Source organism: Xenopus laevis, chromosome 2S, assembly GCF_017654675.1.
Source record: "Xenopus laevis strain J_2021 chromosome 2S, Xenopus_laevis_v10.1, whole genome shotgun sequence".
NCBI lineage: Eukaryota > Metazoa > Chordata > Amphibia > Anura > Pipidae > Xenopus > Xenopus laevis.
Window position 1 is genome coordinate 72,461,390 of NC_054374.1, and position 19,169 is coordinate 72,480,558.

At 37.7% G+C, this 19,169-nt stretch overlaps 1 protein-coding gene across 6 annotated transcripts in view; it reads right to left on the bottom strand.

Annotated features, from left to right (window-relative positions):
* thrap3.S (thyroid hormone receptor associated protein 3 S homeolog) overlaps positions 1 to 19,169 on the bottom strand; it is a 48,387-nt gene that overhangs the window by 28,573 nt on the left and 645 nt on the right. For all 6 annotated transcript variants that reach the window (XM_041583043.1, XM_041583044.1, NM_001103187.1 and 3 more), the window contains 2 exon segments: positions 18,987 to 19,045; positions 11,988 to 12,062 (listed from right to left, as the gene is read on the bottom strand). The gene's annotated coding sequence lies outside the window, so the exon portion shown is untranslated.

Below are 19,169 nucleotides of genomic sequence, written 5' to 3' on the forward strand. Positions count from 1 at the left end.
TTTGTGACGATTTTCAGAAATTTGATAAAAACCGTTACGTTCAGCATTGCTTTGCAGTTTGACAGTTTGCAGTAGGAACACATATTTACCCATATTGGATTCGTCAGAATGTGTACTTTGCGAAAATATATGGTTTTCTGGGGTCTCTGTACTGTTAGGGGGGTCTAATGTCGCATATTACACACACCGGGTGCTTATATTGCAGCAGCCAGCGCGCGTCAGCCGTGAAAATGTATACACTATTGTCATTTGGGGGTCTCTGTGCGCCACATAGTTTGGTATATCTATGCATATTGGGCATCAAAGTGTTAAGTAGACCCCTGGCGTTCATATTCAGGATGTTTTATGCTGATAAGTTACGAAATGTGGGGCATATAATGGGGTAAAATTCAAGCTTTGTGACGATTTTCAGAAATTTGATAAAAACCGTTATGTTCAGCATTGCTTTGCAGTTTGGCAGTTTGCAGTAGAAACACTTATTTACCCATATTGGATTCGTCAGAATGTGTACTTTCTGAAAATATATGGTTTTCTGGGGTCTCTGTACTGTTAGGTGGTCTAATGTCGCATAATACACACACACTGGGTGGTTATATTGCTGCAGCCAGCGTGTCAGCCGTGAAAATGTCTATACATATTGTCATTTGGGGGTCTCTGTGCGCCACATAGTTTGGTATATCTATGCATTTTGGGCATCAAAGTGTTCAGTAGACCCCTGGCGCTCATATTTAGGATGTTTTATGCTGATAAGTTACGAAATGTGGGGCATATAATGGGATAAAATTCAAGCTTTGTGACGATTTTCAGAAATTTGATAAAAACCGTTACGTTCAGCATTGCTTTGCAGTTTGACAGTTTGCAGTAGGAACACATATTTACCCATATTGGATTCGTCAGAATGTGTACTTTCCGAAAATATATGGTTTTCTGGGGTCTCTGTACTGTTAGGGGGGTCTAATGTCGCATATTACACACACCGGGTGCTTATATTGCAGCAGCCAGCGCACGTCAGCCGTGAAAATGTATACACTATTGTCATTTGGGGGTCTCTGTGCGCCACATAGTTTGGTATATCTATGCATATTGGGCATCAAAGTGTTAAGTAGACCCCTGGCGTTCATATTCAGGATGTTTTATGCTGATAAGTTACGAAATGTGGGGCATATAATGGGGTAAAATTCAAGCTTTGTGACGATTTTCAGAAATTTGATAAAAACCGTTATGTTCAGCATTGCTTTGCAGTTTGGCAGTTTGCAGTAGAAACGCTTATTTACCCATATTGGATTCGTCAGAATGTGTACTTTCTGAAAATATATGGTTTTCTGGGGTCTCTGTACTGTTAGGTGGTCTAATGTCGCATAATACACACACCGGGTGGTTATATTGCAGCAGCCAGCGCGTCAGCCGTGAAAATGTCTATACATATTGTCATTTGGGGGGTCTCTGTGCCCCACATAGTTTGGTATATCTATGCACATTGGGCATCAAACTGTTTAGTAGACCCCTATGTTTATATTTAGGATGCTTTATGCTGGTAATGATACATGGACAATACGATGCTGGAAAGTTGAAGCTTTGAGGCAATTTTCAGAATATTTTACCAAAACCGCCAAATTTGGCAAAGCCTTGCGACTCAGTAGTTTGGGGCAGAAAGGCATGGGTACCCATTTTAGATTCTGTATAATGTGTACTTTCCAAAAATATATGGGTTTGGGGGGTAAACATATATTTCTGTGTTTTTACCCCACAAAAATGCAGTCAATGTGTTGATTTTTCATTAGCTGAAGTTACCCACAGGACTATTTGTATGCGCTAACTTCATTTTGGGGCCTCTAACTGCCATATACTTTGGTAAACCTATGCACAGTGGGCACCAAACTGTTTGGAGGACCCCTGGCAATCATATTTAGGGTGTTTTTTTTTGGTGCGTAACGATACATGGGTGATATGGTGCTGAGAAGTTGAAGCTTTGAGGCAATTTTCAGATATTTCACCAAAACCGACAATTGTGGGAAAGCCTTGCGACTCAGTAGTTTGGAACAGAAAGGCATGGGTACCCATTTTAGATTCTGTAGAATGTGTACTTTCCAAAAATATATGGGTTTTGGGGGGTAAACATATATTTCTGTGTTTTTACCCCACAAAAATGCAGTCAATGTGTTGATTTTTCATTAGCTGAAGTTACCCACAGGACAATTTGTATGCGCTAACTTCATTTTGAGGCCTCTAAATGCCAGATACTTTGGTAAACCTATGAACAATGGCCACCAAACTGTTTGGAGGAACCCTGGCAATCATATTTAGGGTGCTTTTTCTTGGTGCGTAACGATACATGGGTGATATGGGGCTGAGAAGTTGAAGCTTTGAGGCAATTTTCAGATATTTCACCAAAACCGACAATTGTGGGAAAGCCTTGCGACTCAGTAGTTTGGAGCAGAAAGGCATGGGTACCCATTTTAGATTCAGTAGAATGTGTACTTTCCAAAAATATATGGGTTTGGGGGGTAAACATATATTTCTGTGTTTTTACCCCACAAAAATGCAGTCAATGTGTTGATTTTTCATTAGATGAAGTTAACCACGGGACTGTTTGTATGCACTAACTTCATTTTGGGGCCTCTAAATGCCAGACACTTTGGTAAACTTATGAACAATGGCCACCAAAATGTTCAGAGGAACCCTGGCAATCATATTTAGGGTGTTTTTTTTTGGTGCGTAACGATACATGGGTGATATGGTGCTGAGAAGTTGAAGCTTTGAGGCAATTTTCAGATATTTCACCAAAACCGACAATTGTGGGAAAGCCTTGCGACTCAGTAGTTTGGAGCAGAAAGGCATGGGTATCCATTTTAGATTCTGTAGAATGTGTACTTTCCAAAAATATATGGGTTTGGGGGGTAAACATATATTTCTGTGTTTTTACCCCACAAAAATGCAGTCAATGTGTTGATTTTTCATTAGATGAAGTTACCCACAGGACTATTTGTATGCGCTAACTTCATTTTGAGGCCTCTAACTGCCAGATACTTTGGTAAACCTATGAACAATGGCCACCAAACTGTTTGGAGGAACCCTGGCAATCATATTTAGGGTGTTTTTTCTTGGTGCGCAACGATACATGGGTGATATGGTGCTGAGAAGTTGAAGCTTTGAGGCAATTTTCAGATATTTCACCAAAACCGACAATTGTGGGAAAGCCTTGCGACTCAGTAGTTTGGAGCAGAAAGGCATGGGTACCCATTTTAGATTCGGTAGAATGTGTACTTTCCAAAAATATATGGGTTTTGGGGGGGTAAACATATATTTCTGTGTTTTTACCCCACAAAAATGCAGTCAATGTGTTGATTTTTCATTAGCTGAAGTTACCCACGGGACTGTTTGTATGCGCTAACTTCATTTTGGGGCCTCTAAATGCCAGATACTTTGGTAAACTTATGAACAATGGCCACCAAAATGTTCAGAGGAACCCTGGCAATCATATTTAGGGTGCTTTTTCTTAGTACGTAATGATACATGGGTGATATGGTGCTGGGAAGTTGAAGCTTTGAGGCAATTTTCAGATATTTCACCAAAACCGACAATTTTGGGAAAGCCTTGCGACTCAGTAGTTTGGAGCAGAAAGGCATGGGTACCCATTTTAGATTCTGTAGAATGTGTTCTTTCCAAAAATATATGGGTTTGGGGGGGTAAACATATATTTCTGTGTTTTTACCCCACAAAAATGCAGTCAATGTGTTGATTTCTCATTATATGAAGTTACCCACAGGACTATTTGTATGCGCTAACTTCATTTTGAGGCCTCTAACTGCCAGATACTTTGGTAAACCTATGAACAATGGCTACCAAACTGTTTGGAGGAACCCTGGCAATCATATTTAGGGTGTTTTTTCTTGGTGCGTAACGATACATGGGTGATATGGTGCTGAGAAGTTGAAGCTTTGAGGCAATTTTCAGATATTTCACCAAAACCGACAATTGTGGGAAGGCCTTGCGACTCAGTAGTTTGGAGCAGAAAGGCATGGGTACCCATTTTAGATTCGGTAGAATGTGTACTTTCCAAAAATATATGGGTTTTGGGGGGTAAACATATATTTCTGTGTTTTTACCCCACAAAAATGCAGTCAATGTGTTGATTTTTCATTAGCTGAAGTTACTCACGGGACTGTTTGTATGCGCTAACTTCATTTTGGGGCCTCTAAATGCCAGATACTTTGGTAAACTTATGAACAATGGCCACCAAAATGTTCAGAGGAACCCTGGCAATCATATTTAGGGTGCTTTTTCTTAGTACGTAATGATACATGGGTGATATGGTGCTGGGAAGTTGAAGCTTTGAGGCAATTTTCAGATATTTCATCAAAACCGACAATTTTGGGAAAGCCTTGCGACTCAGTAGTTTGGAGCAGAAAGGCATGGGTACCCATTTTAGATTCTGTAGAATGTGTTCTTTCCAAAAATATATGGGTTTGGGGGGTAAACATATATTTCTGTGTTTTTACCCCACAAAAAATGCAGTCAATGTTTTGATTTCTCAGTAGCTGAAGTAAAGTCCTGAACAATTTGGATGCGCTAACTTCATATTTGTGTCTCTAAATGCCAGATACTTTGGTAAACCTATGCATAATGGGTATCAAACTGTTCAGTGGACCCCTGGCAATCATATTTCAGGTGCTTTTTCTTGGTACGTAATATAGTTTGGGATATGCGGAGCAGCAAAATAAAACCTTTGAAATGATTTTTCAAAATTTTGAATTTTATTTTGAAAAACCGCTATGTTCAGACAAGCTTTTCTGTTTGGTAGTTGGGAGTAGAGAGACATAGTTACCCATTTTGTAATCGGCAGAATGTGTACTTTTCAAAAATGTATGGTTTTCTGGGGTAAACCTATGGTTTCAGGATTTTTTGCCTTGGAATCTAAAGCATGCCGTTTTCTGCCTTAGTGCTTTCAAAATTCAGTAATATACTGCCGGGAGTTTTTGCTGTACAGAAATCCTAAATCTCCCTAAAACTATACATATCTGGTATTGGCACGTTCGAGAGACATAAGGCTTTCCAAATAAGTTGGATTTTCATCTGTAAAATGAAATATTTTTCTGGTATAAATTGATATACGATGAAAAATGGTAATTTTTCATTTTTTTTTGTTATTTAGCACTATAAATTTTTTTGCACAGGTGGAAATACATGAAAACTCAGGCAGATTTAGAAAGCTCAGTTTCTACCGAAAAAAACAATGTATAATTTTCCTAGGTAAACTATAGGTTTCCCCTCAGAAAATGCCCCTAAAGTGAGAGAGCACAAAATGCTTAAAAACGGCTGGCATTTCGCGTAACCAAAATGTGAAATTCTGCTGGCACTTAAAGGGTTAAATAGCTAGCAATAAAACAATAAGGAAACGCTATTAAATGCTGCTGTTTTGAAGGCCAGTAAAAAAGGCCATAGTTCTACACAAATAGAGCCACCAGTTCCAACTGCATATGTAACAAAAAACAAAAGGAACATCCCAAAACTCTATTATAAGGTTAAAAGCTATTTTTTTTATTTAACATTAGGAATAAGCATACAGACCAACTGGTGTTCCACCTAATAAACAGCAATAAAACCAAAAAAAAAAAAAAAAAAAAAAAAAAAAAGAGGGGAATGCTATAGTATCTAAAATGTAGGGGTGAAAAAGCCCCTATAGGTGTCTAGCCCCATTATTACAACCTAGCCAAGGTGGCTATATACAGAGCAAGCTACTGGCCATGTTTCTGGAGCCCTCCTAACATCTGGCCAAAAACGTTCAGACGCCTATCAGCAGACTAGAAAATGCCATTGGGCAAGGACCACTTTCGACAATTTATAGATAGGTCTACCAAGGTGCCCATTTTGATCATGTTAAATTACCTGGCGGCCGAGCAATTTTCGTGGCCAAATCAGATGTTTAGTATCCTTGCCAAACAAAAGCATCTTAGTGTAGGCTTGCCTGCTTAAATAGAGGTTTACTGCAGTTTCTTTTAAAAAAAAGTGGAAATGGAATATTGAATGCCACTAACTCCATTCATTACGTATACGAAAAATTAATTTGACAAAACTTTTCAAGGTAAGTAGACAAAGAAAAAAAAAAATAGGTTTAATGCCTTAAAAAAATCTATTTCTGTATGAGTTTTTTTTTTTTTTGCTGGATAAGTACAATTAACCATGTGCAAATAGGTACTTTATATAACCCTTTATCATAGTCCAATGAACAGCCATTGAAATCTGATGCTAAAACCCATGTGTGAACTATAAAAGCAAGAAATGAGGTGCTGCTTGTTACAGAGGACTGACTACATTGGTGCAGGGAGTGGTTACATGGAACATGCTAATAAGGCAAAAGTTAACCTTTCCTTCTCCTTTAATGTAAACTGCCTCCAAGCAGCAGGTTAGAGCTGAGGGATATGGCTGCTGGGGAGGGCGGATGGAAGTTAACAAATATGTTCAAAAAATGTTCAGAATTTCTAAAAGTGTATTTAAAAAATATTATAGTTTACATCTCTGGCAAGTTATAATAAAGAAGCTGTGGCTCCACTTTACACATTACGTTGGAACCCCCTCCCCCCCAATTTTATTTAGACATGGTAGGTCAATGAACCATGCGTGTACAGTTTATTTAGTTTAATATTTGGTGTTCCATACCCAGTAGACAGAAGAGAAACAGAGTATAGGTTAGAAAGGTAGACAGTTTAAAGGAACAGTAAAACCAAAAAATGAAAGTGTATTGTTGTGTAACTCTGCACTGGAACAATTGGTATATTTGCTTCAGAAACTCTACAATAGTTTATATAAACAAGCTATGGTGTAGCCATGGGGGCAGCCATTTAAGTCGAAAGAGGAGAAAAAGGCACATGATAACCGCAGATAACAGAAATTCTGTAGTATACAACAGAAGTCTTCAGAATGTATCGGTTATCAACTTTGTATTGTTTGCTTGGATGGCTGCCCCCATGGCTACACAGCACCTTGTTATATAAACTATAGTGGTGTTTGTAAAGCAAATACACAAGTTTTAACAATGCAGGGGAACAGTGCATTATATTGTCATTACTTTTATTTATTTTTTCTTCTTTTAGAGAATGGTGAAAAACAGGCTAAAGACATGCAAGAGTATTGGAGAGACAGGTGTCAGAAGAAACAACAGTACAGCAAAGAAAAAAAAAAACATACCAGACATGCCCTAAACTCGCTCCCTTGATGTAATCGCTGTGCCCTCTAGCCATGTCATTGGTACAGTATTTTGTTTAATGGAGACCCCTAGAGTGAGCTTAACTAGATTTTCTTTGTCTCTACCCCCCCATATTAATGAAAAAGTTTGAAAGCTGTTGCTCTTATTTCTCCTGCTCCGTGACAAAACGCTCTAGACAGGTTTATGTCGGAATACGCTTTCACTATGAAACTTGAAGAACTTGAAATTCAGCCCTGATCATTCCTCAGAAAGATGAGCCATCTCAGAGTGTAATTTTATCGCTGCCAAAGTTTTTTCCCCATCAACATGTCATGATTTATGCTTGGAGATTGGAAATCCCCAAAATCACTTTTTTCATTTGTCCTTCAGTATAGGATTGAGAGTATTTAGTGGTCTGAGGTGCTATCTAAAAGCAACTGTTTCTATCACTACAGGATAGTGAGAATTTAATATTTATTAGCAGTATGCTGACCTAGATTATAATCTTCGCAAAAGGAAATTACCAAATTACCAGCAGGTTTAAAATATGCATTTAAAAAAACTGCTTCTGTCATCATGTCTTTTAAAAATATCAAGTCAAGGGGCCCCTTTCAAAGGGCCTAATGGATAGAAAGCAAGAAACACTAATAGCATGGCACATGTAGCATGGGGGAGTAAGTAGGATAGGGACAGGATGAAAAGTGTCAGTAGAGAACAAGGGAATGCACATGTTTACCCGTGGTGGCTCTTTCATGCATTCTAGCAGCTAGGGAAGGAATGAGTTAGTGCAGTTAAAGAGCCAATTTAACTCATGCTCCCTTCATGTAGAGTGTCTGAAAGAGCCACCATAGGGGAATGCAAATGTTAATCCCTAAGAACCTTAACAGTAGTAGCAGAGATGCAGAGGCATGTATTATTTGGTACCCAGGCAACACCACCATCAAAATGGGCCAAAGTAGGCTGCCCATGACCCTGGCAGCATAATTCCACATTGCAAAAGTCTATGATGTTGTGTGGAGCATGGGTTGCGTCTGTCACAGGCTTATGCGAGTATAGTGTAGATGGCCTCCAATGTGATTTGAGGAAGCCTTGAAGGAAAATCAGATGTTGCTTCTACTTGGGTGTCACTCACTTATATTCTATGTGCCATTCTGTAATTTTCTCCCTCACTTCCCCTTTATTCTACTAGCATTTAGCCTGATAAGAAGCCCTGCCCAGACCCTGGAACTACAGCTCCCATCAGCAAACAGCTCACTGAATGCAGGGGGCCCAGCTAATCTGAGTACAGCATGGCTGGGCCCAGAATATGTCGCCCCAATAGCGGCCCTGCTAGACTTCCCTCAACACACATACAACGAGCTGGCTTTAAACCACTTGCAAATGTAAACTAGTTAAACCCGATGTCTACTGCAGAGTGCAAATGTTTCATATGCAAAGAGCTGTGCTGAATTTCAGTAAACATAAGAGGTTAAAGTGAACAAATTGCAAAAACAATAGTGGTTTCTTAAGCACCTCACACTGGGGGTGGAGTAAGTTTAATTAATATTTAAAGGATTTTGTAGAACAAAAAGTATGGAGAGTAAAGTAATGTAAGGATCCCTTATCCGAAAACCCCCAGTTCCCAAGCATTCTGGATAACAGGTGCCATATCTGTACGAAATTGTTTATGAGTGTTGCAGAGTATCACCTGCAATGAAGCCGTGGGAGGTATTAGACGCCAACAACCAGAAGGGGTTAAGTTCCTCTTTGTTTAGTAAATAGGAACCAGGATCATGTTTTTATTAGTCCAAAACATGTGCCAGTGTGCAGCTCTCAGTTTTCACAATGTGTGTATGCCAGCAAGCAAACACTGCCCACATTGATTGAAAAATAATGCTCTATGAATAGAGGCATGGGAAAGGTTTTAAGCTGTAGCCACAATTTTTAAAGAACAGTCTTTCAGATTACTTTTTTCTACCACAATAACTTTCCATATAGTTTGTTATCCTTGGCTTCCACACTTTAAAAATGTTTCCCAATTTCAATTCTAAACCCATCAACCATGAAACTCCTATAGGTCACTTGCATCTTTCAGATTTATTTATCATTGTTTGTGAGGACTCTATGCCCTGTGGATGTCATTTATAAATGGCAATATTTATTGCATGACTGCACAATGAAGTACACTGTACAAGAAAAAAAAATAGCACTTCCAGACCAAAAAGTCAGGGTTTTGGCTATTTTGTGAGAACTGGAAAGAAACAATACATTTAACAGTAGTGCTGCTAATAAGTTTGAGGAGGTTTTTTTGTTTTCAACATAAAGTAGAAACCACATTTTGTGTTTTTAAGGGAGCCAAAAAAATGGTGTAAAATTCAGGAAAATGTAAAATCAGGGAAATGTATTATATATAAGTTGGACCACAAAACAACAATGCAAAATTAGGGAAAACTTAAAATCAGGGGATGTAAAATTGAGGTTCCGCTGTAATGGGGATTGGTTGATAGAGGCTGCCATTGATATTAGACTAGGTTTCAGGAGTATATAAATATATTCTGTACAAAAGCGTGATAGGCGAATTCGTGAATTACAATAATACTTCCCCCTCCGAAGCCCATTAAAGCCAATAGTGAAGTGACCAATCACCAATGTTATTTCATAATTATTATTCTTTATGTCACATGACTGCTGCTCAGCATACACGGAGGTTGAGTCAAACTTTTTTTTTTTACCTCAAGTGATCTCCTGTAGGTAAAATTCCACGACAGCTCTGTGCCACAGTTATAGATCTGTTCTCGACTGTCTGAATTATGCCCTTTTGATTTTAATGCCAACACTTGTGGGCTTTGGTATAAATAAGGGAATTACAGGATAGAAGCATGGGTAAAATTGCTTGTTTAAAGCTAAAATAAGATATTGATCTTGTACAATATTCCCATACACAGGCCAGTAAGCTACCACCTATCAGGAATGACTAAGGTGGCAGTCAACAGTGTATGTCGGCTGGAATTGGTTCCTTTTTGAAGGGTTCATATAGAATCTTATAGAAAAAAAAACTGCTCAGATAGTTGGATGAGTAGAGCTTCATACCTGAATGAATCCTGATTATTTGTAAAATGTACAAAACCCTTCATATTTGCATTATGGCAGCGTGTTTTCTGTGCTGCAAATCCATATATCCAACACTCTACAGATACATTATACTATGCCATTTAATTAAAGGAGTAATATACAGTATATTGAATTGAAAGCAGTTGTGTCTATGCAGCTTGTTCAGACTATAGAAGCAATGTAGTAGCAGATTACAAAGTCTGTAAAGAAGTATGCAAGGAACAATTTTGTAGAGCTGACTTTCGTTATATTATGCCCAGGCTCTGAAGACAAATAATGCTTACAATTCGATTTCCTTTCATTAGAAAATATTTAGTTTTAAATTAACCTATGCTGACTGTTCGAGTTGTGCAGTGGTTAGGAGTCACAGTAACACTTCCCCTTCTTTATGTTAACCAACATGGGGTTTTCAAATGTCACTTAAAATTTATCTTTTAACCATCAGTAAATGTAGGGAGGTGCAACTGTTATAACACTAGCATTTTACACATACTCGGGCATGCTATAAAACACATATCTTCCGGTCATTTTATCTATGTCCACACATAACCAAGCTTGCCATCAAGAAACAACTGGCACTGGGCCATTTTAGAAGTCAGTGCAGCATATATTAAAGTCCAATCCACATCATTGGTATATTTTGAATTTAAATCCAAAAGGACATTTTAGAAGGCATAAAACGGTAATGAGAAAATGTGCTGTCAGTTATCCATGAACAAGAGAAGGTGTTAATTTCCCATCACATTTATTCCAGCCATGAGTGGATACTTAACCTATAAATACCAGTTTAATTAAACAGACAACATGCATGAAAACAAACAGCTGTCTGTTGCTGGCAAGTATGCTAGATCACTGATACAAATAGCACTCAGGGCAGCAGAGACTTTCTGTATCCATCTATACTCATAAAAAATGATCATTCCAAATAATTGCAACCTCAAGAAGCTTGCAGGCCAACTTGGCTTCATGACTTGGTTTGCTCACACTATTAGGAAACCCAATTAAAGGCCCAGTAACACCGAAAAGTGAAATTATTTGTTTTTATATTTAATTCTATTGATCGAGTACCTACAAATGTCATATATATGTTTTTTCTTTCAATGCTGTAGAACCATGAATTAAATTTAATCTCTGTTTATCTTGTCCCATCCCCTGAAACATTGTACAGGTATGGCACCGGTTATCTATAAATTCCATAATATGGGTAGTCATACCTTCTACTAGAAAATAATGTAAACATTAAATAAACAAAATAAATTGGGTTTGCTTGCATTTAGGATTATTTTGGATCATGTACAAGGTATTATTTTATTACAATTTGGATTATTTGGCTAAAATTTAGTCTATGAAAGACAGCCTTTCCATAATCAGGTGCTTAACGGATTTTCAGAATGGGTTGCATACCTGCACTCTATACTGATGTGAAAATGTGCCTTTTTGCAAACATATTTTTAAACAGTGTAGGATAACACAACATAATATGGAAATGTATTTTTAAAAAAAAGCTGTGGTTTTTTTGGCGTTACCCATACCCGTTAGCCAGTGCTGTGCAATAAGCAAAAGCTTATGCAATGGATTTGTTATCATGCAGTTCTCAAAACACTATAAATCTTACTTTAACTGAAGTCTACAGAAATACATTCCTTCAAAAGACATTTTGTTGCTCTTCTCTACAAACATTTTTATATAAAGATTTAAAAAAAAAAAAAGTTACCTTATTCTGACGTGTGGGTCTTCAGAAAGTTGAAGTGTCCTGTCTACAGGAGTGATGTTTTATGATTGGTGTAAACTAGGCAAAAAAAAGAAACAAGTAACTTTAGCAGCTTTCGCTTTAAGACTTACAATGTGAAAATATTTAAAAATACAAACAACATCGGATGATACATAACATACAACTGCTTGCTGTATGTAAATCGTTCTTGAAAAAATGTATTCTGTATCAAAGTGAAACTGATTTAAAGGGACCAAAACAATTTTTGCCAAGTGAACCAAATTGCAAGTTGCTTTGACTACAAATGTTTAAATGCTTTAAAAAGTTACTTGTAAAGGTAAGTGAAATTGACAAGAAGTTTGTTTTGCGTCTGAAATAATGTTCAAAGCTCATTAAAAAACCTGGATGAGACCCGATACATTGCTTTAAGAGTCACACCCAAACAAAAACACATCCTACTTACATATGAAATGTTATGCAGAAATACCTTTACAGCCATTAACATTTTAATACATGTATATTGGATAGTAGTAAGTAGGCTTAGGGCAAGGGCACACAGAGTGTTGTCTCCATTTTTCTCACCCTGTGGGGTTTTGTTTTTTTAAAGGCTGAGAGAAGAGGATCTATTCCGTGCTCAAAGTCTGTTGCTTTGCACTGAACAATGCGACTCCCGCTTACATGCAGGCACACACAGCGAAAGTCTGCCATGTGCTATCAGCCTTATATTTGCCACAAGATCAGAGATCTTAGAACTGGTATGGGATCTGCTATCTTAAACCGGTTATCCAGAAAGTTCTGAATTACTATGGGAAGCATATGGGAATTACGCTTCGCATAGACTCCACTTTATACATTGATTTCTAATTTTTAAAAAGGATTTAATTTTTCTAATTAAATAATAATTAATCCGTATCTTGTACTTGACCAAAAACAAGATAGAATTCATTCTTATTGGAGGCAGAACCAGCCTATTGGGTTTATTTAATATTACTTGATTTTCTAGTAGACAAGGTATGGAGATCGAAATTATGGAAAGATCCATTGTCCGGAAAACCCCAGGTCCCGAGCATTCTGGATCACAGGTCCCAACACTTGATTATTTTTTACAGGTCATCATAACCTTAGTAATGTTACTCAGGTAAAGAAAACACCCAAACAACAAGAACAGGGCAAATATATTCATATTTAGTTAATTTCCCATCATCATGCGCAAGTGCTAGATTCTTATTGAGATACTAAAGGGACTGATTTGTGGCTGTGAAACCATTCAGACAGAGGCCATGAAAATGGACCTTACTATACAGAAAGACAGCAGTTATGTACAGTTAAAGCAATACCTAGAGAGATATTCTGTCTGTGCTGCCGTAAAGGGACAAACTTTCCATATGGGATTTACAGTACTTTAAGTCTGGCATGGAATACTTGCAGCTGTCACTGAAAGCGCTTTACACCTCTATATTAAAGTCCAAAGCCAAGAGTGCGGTTATGGAGCTAGCTTGGAAACAGGACAACTGTAATAACTTGTGACAAGACTAAAATGAGACATGATACGATATTAAAGTGGGTATTAATATTGCAACTTCGAACAGAAAATAACCTAATGAAAATTAGTTTTGCTCCTGTGCAAGTTAAATGAAGGAAAATTTCAATAGTAAGCCTACACATTAGTTACATTTATTTCCCCGATAAAATATTTTTTATGTCTGTTTTTGCATCTAAACTCAATAAAGTAACAACTTGAACTAACTTGTAAGTATATACTGCATTGGTATGCTATGCAACAAGACCCACAGGCAAAAAAAATAAGAAAATTGATCATATATGGTGTTAGCTGAATCAATCCTGCAATGTAACTTCCTTAAGGTTCATCCCCAGCACCTGTTAGGCATTTGCAGAGATTCATGTAATCATATCCAAAGGCATAATATTAACTACTGACTTACTGTTCACATACAAAATGAAACTAGAAGATAGCAAAAATAAAGCTTGGGATCAACCTATGACTACAAAACGCATCAGGATTTTAGATGTGAAATAAACGTCTTTATAGTAGAGCAGTTGATGAGTCCATGGAATGCAGGCCTATTACTGCGAAACGGTAGAAGTTAGAATGTCCCATGGCCTGGTAAAGGACACGTTAAATTCAATGGGGCATGCCAATATGTTAGGCAACCCCCAGTCAAATGAGATTTTACGCAGAATAATAAAGGATACCTTTTTCTTGTGTACGGTTTCAGAATGATTAATGGCTGAACATTTGCAGTCAATCTCTCATCAAGTTGCCAGATGATTAGAGCAGCAGGCTAGAGAATAATGTGCCTGTTCACTAGCTTGGCATTTATAAACAATGAAGCAGAAAGCTCAGGCAGGTGTGTATGAAAGAGTGAGGCATTAGTGCAAGGGAGCAACAAAAATGCAATTAAAGAGAAACGGACTCTAAAAAACAACTCTTAAAAATATGTTTTAATGTACATTAAAAGTTACCTATAGGTCATGTTAACGGACTTCTGCTGCACAAATATGGCAGCCCCCTCATAGGAACATGGGTAATGGATAGGTAATTTGAAGCATAAGGCAAATACTTTTATGGCAAAATGTATCATACAAAGTCAATATTATATATTATAGATCTAAAAAAAGTTTTACTTTCAGGTGTCAGTATCTCTTTAAGTCAAAGTGGGAGCCAAGTGAGGGCTAATCTTGTGTGACTAAACTGTAAATTTATGCAAGTTTAGAAATAGTATGTAGTTATTTAGAACATGTTCACAGTTAAGCTTAAAGCTCTTAGGAACAAGCAATTACTTTCTCCTGTATCTCTTACAATATGGTATTTAATCTTTTTAAATGTGCAATAAATAGACATTTCTCTTCCAAATCATGCCATCTGAATGGATAGGGAAGTATCAACCAGCGGTTCATATATGCATGGGACCTATTAACGTAGAAACCCATTAGCCAGAGATTTCCAAAATATGGAAAAATTTAATTTTTCCTATTTTTTATTTACATCTTCCCTTTTCTATATAATAATAATACAGTACCAAGTACTTGAAGTTAACTAAACTAGTTGGACAAACACCATGTCGCCTTTTAAACATTCAAGGTAATAAATCCAATCAATATTTATCATATATCAATATACCGTCCACCTGTTGAGAAGGTACATCAGCAGATTAAATTTTGAGTTTAGACTGATTTAGAAATCCAGCAGCAATGTATTATGTGAACCTATTTCTAAATCTCTGCAGACTACAAGATAAAGAAAATCTTTGGGGGGGGGGCATAACGATGGGGGAGAGCATTTTTGCGTGGCAATTTTCTTTCTATCCAAAAAGAAAAAACCTAAACTGACTCAATTTTAATCGGTGATTCATTATGCTTCTGCATCCCCTCAGGGGGGTTAACCCACCATGTCTCAGATTTTCCCATCATAGGTCTACTGAGTCAGTCAACAAGCCTTAATTACTAATGACTTCAGCAGCCTACCAGCGTGCACTTAAAGGGATAGTTCACCTTTAAATTTTAGTATGCTACTGTAAGTGCTATTCATTTTTTTACAGCTTTGCAAATATTTGCCTTCTTCTGCATATTTTTAGCTCAAATGAGGGTCACTGGCCCTGGCAGCCAAAACATATTTGCTCTATGCGGCTTTAATTTTACTTACATCTTATACCTGCAATACAGTAACAATATATTAGCTGGAATGCTTGGGACCTAGGGATTTGGAGAAGGAGGGGTATCTACTTAATTTAGATTTCCATACTTTAATATTAATACATTTATTTTTGTTGACTTAAAGCCAACTGTTTAGAGGTAAATATAACTATATGCTAGCTTTGCTAGGATCAAGCAGAAGTTACTGTTTAAAAAAAATGGAATAATATTAAAAAACTAGATTTGCTAAACAAAAAAAAAAAAAAAAAAAAAAAGACACTGACCCATAATTTGAAGCTTTCTGAATAACAGATTTGCAGATAATAGATTCATACATGTACTTATTTTTCTGTTCAGGCCCTGTCCTATGTACTGTAGTTGGAAATCCTTGTAATAAATAACCAAAATAAAATTAATAATCTCAAATTTTTAGCATAGTTTATTGCACAGAAAATGGACACCATACAATGGCTTCCTTTTAAGAGACCTGCAATAGTTCAGGAGTTTAAACACAAAAGGCATTTCTAACAACTGCAAACACAAACCTCGACACCTTAAAAAAAAAAATTTTAAGATGTTCACTCAACAGATACCCTTTTTACGTTGCATTCCCCCTTTCAATCAGCACTTGGCAACAGCTGCAAGAAGATATACAAATGTGATTCATTCATCATGGCACAACAGCTGTGGCATAAAGTAATAGTTTTGTTTCAGCACTGGAGGAAAAAAAATTCATTGAGCTGAAACTGCATCAGAACTATATAACCAGCATGCAGATACATTTAGACTACCATGCTACTATCAAAATTGTTGTTATGTTCCCCAACAGTTACTACCGCCTGCCTAAAACAAGCACAGGAGCGATGAATAAACCATGCAATGATACTGCAAACATGACAATAAGTTCTGCATTTTTCAACTATTTCCCACTATCTAAACAGATGTCATACATGCCGGCAATTTCTTCTGGCGGACCTGAAGTCAGTTATAGTGACAGCAACAGCTTAATAGCAGCAGTAATTTCAATTTCAGCAATATACCACAAACAGTAATTGTCTCAGGTGGCTTTCTAACACGATGCCAAAAATGTATATGCTGGTATTTAAATCCTTAAGAGTGGTGGCAGACATGCAGATTCGGGGACATTAGTTGCCCAGCGACAAATCTCCTCTTCTTTGGTCGACTAATCTCCCGAAAAGCCTTCCCGCAGACAAGAATGTGAACCGCCGGCGGGATGGCGCTCGGGTCGATTCGTTTTCCGAAGTCGTCTCACGAGGAATTTAGGGAAAGCTAAGTGATCCGTGTATCATTCCGCCAGCGATTCACATTCTTGCCGGCAGGAAGGCTTTTCGGGGAGATTAATCGCCCGCGGAAGAGGAGATTTGTCACCAGGCGACTAATCTCCCCGGAAACGCCACGTTTACCACAGCTCTTAAAGGGGCTGTTTATCTTTAAGTTAAAAGTTAACATATTATAGAATGTCTAAGCAACTTTTCAAAGTTACTTATTTTACATAGTTTTTAAATGATTTATCTTCCGACTCTTTTCAGCTTTCAAATGGGGGTCACTGACCCCATCTATAAAAATAAATCCCCAGTAATGCTACAAATGTATTGTTATTACTACTTTTAATGTGCATCTTTCTATTCAGGTAATCTCTTATTCATATTTCAGTCTCTGGTTGCTAGGATAATTTGACCCTAGCAGACTGCTGAAATTACAAACTGGAGAGCAGCTAAAGAAAAAGTGAAAACTCAAAAACCACCTATTCTGAGGCAATTTGGTTTTCATTTTTTATTACATAACCCTCTATATCAATGCTGTCCAACTTCTGTTGCACAGACGGCCAGAATTGTTCTGGCCTACATGGTGGAGGGTCGATAATGAAAGCCAGTGTTAACCACTCCCTGTTTTTAAATCACACCCATATTAAACCACACCAATGCCACCACAAGACCATATCCACAATTAAAGGTGGTAGCACACCAAAAAAAAACCTAATAGTTAGTGCTGGCTGCAGGTATATTACTCACCACCTATGTGAAAAAGCCATTTTAAGAAATGCCCTTAAATCCACATGCCTCCTCCTCCATAAGAATGATAATGTAAGGAACTTTCCATTTGACTAGCATTTTTCATTTCTGCAGACAAGTCCAACCTACCCACCCCCCGTCCAAAAAAAACCCCAAGTATTATTAAAAATACAATGCATACATGAATTACGTACTCTTTTCTCAGTTCCAACTTGTACCATGAGGGAGAGAGAGACATAGGCAGCTCCTCAGAAGTATAACCCTTATTACTTACCGGATCCTAAAGGAACAGTAACACAAAAAAATGAAAGCGTCCTAAAGTAATGCTTTGGAAACACAACTATAGTTTATATAAAGAAGCTGCTGTGTAACCATGGGGGCAGTTATTCAGAGCTGAAAAAGGAGAAATGCACAGGATACACAGCAAATAACAGATAAGCTATGTAGTTCTTCAGGACTTATCTGCTATCAACTCTGTGTCCTGTGCTGTGTGTTTTTCTCAAGAAAACACAACAATATTGCCAGTGCAGGGTACAAGTACATTATATTGTTTACTTCAGATTGCTTTAATTTTTGGTGTTACTGTCCCTCTCAGACATTACTACTTACCCTTCTAAAGTGCAGTTCTCTCTTCAGCACAAAACTCTGCTTCTCAAATAAACAAATTTGTACATGCAGTGTATGTAACCTATTGCACACTAGCCATACAGAGTAAAGGTGGCCATACACAGGCCGATAAAAGCTGCTGTCAGACCGAGTCGGCAGCTTATTGGCCCGTGTATGGGGCTCTCAGACGGGCTTCCCCGATCGATATCTGGCCGAAAATTGGCCAGATGTCGATCGGCAGGACTAAAAATCCCATTGGATCACGGCCGCATCTGTTCGTTGATGCGGTCCATCAAAGCCATTGTTAGGATCCGAACATTGGGCCCTAGGGCCCACGATCGGATCAGCCCAACATTGCCCACCTCAAGGTGGGCATATCGAGGTCAGATCCGCTCGATTGGCGGCATTGCCAAACGAGCGGATCTCTCTGTGTATGGCCACCTTAAGAGTGACTAGAAGTGTAGAGGAATTTTTTTTATTGTCAGCAAAGAACTGGTGCTCAAAGGAAATGTAGCTCAACTGTATGAATCAGGTACATGAGATAGGATAAAGAAGTTACCGAAACACAGCCAATTTTAAATCAGTATATTGGTCCCTGAAGAAACAATGTTACTTTATGATAAATAGACATGCTGGATATAATATCATGAATATGAACAACATAAAAGTTCTAATTCAAAAACAACACAGACCACTAGAATTTGCTTACCTTGACAAAAATTTTCAGGCAATAATAATGCAAATCAAATACTGTAGATCGTGCTGCATCTGGGAAAAACAGAAAAAGAAACCTATTGAGGTGTACGCTACATGCCTGGACACAAAACAAAATCAAATACAATTAAGTGCTATCGGTAGTTTAAAATGTGTCATACTAAATAATGAAGCTTAT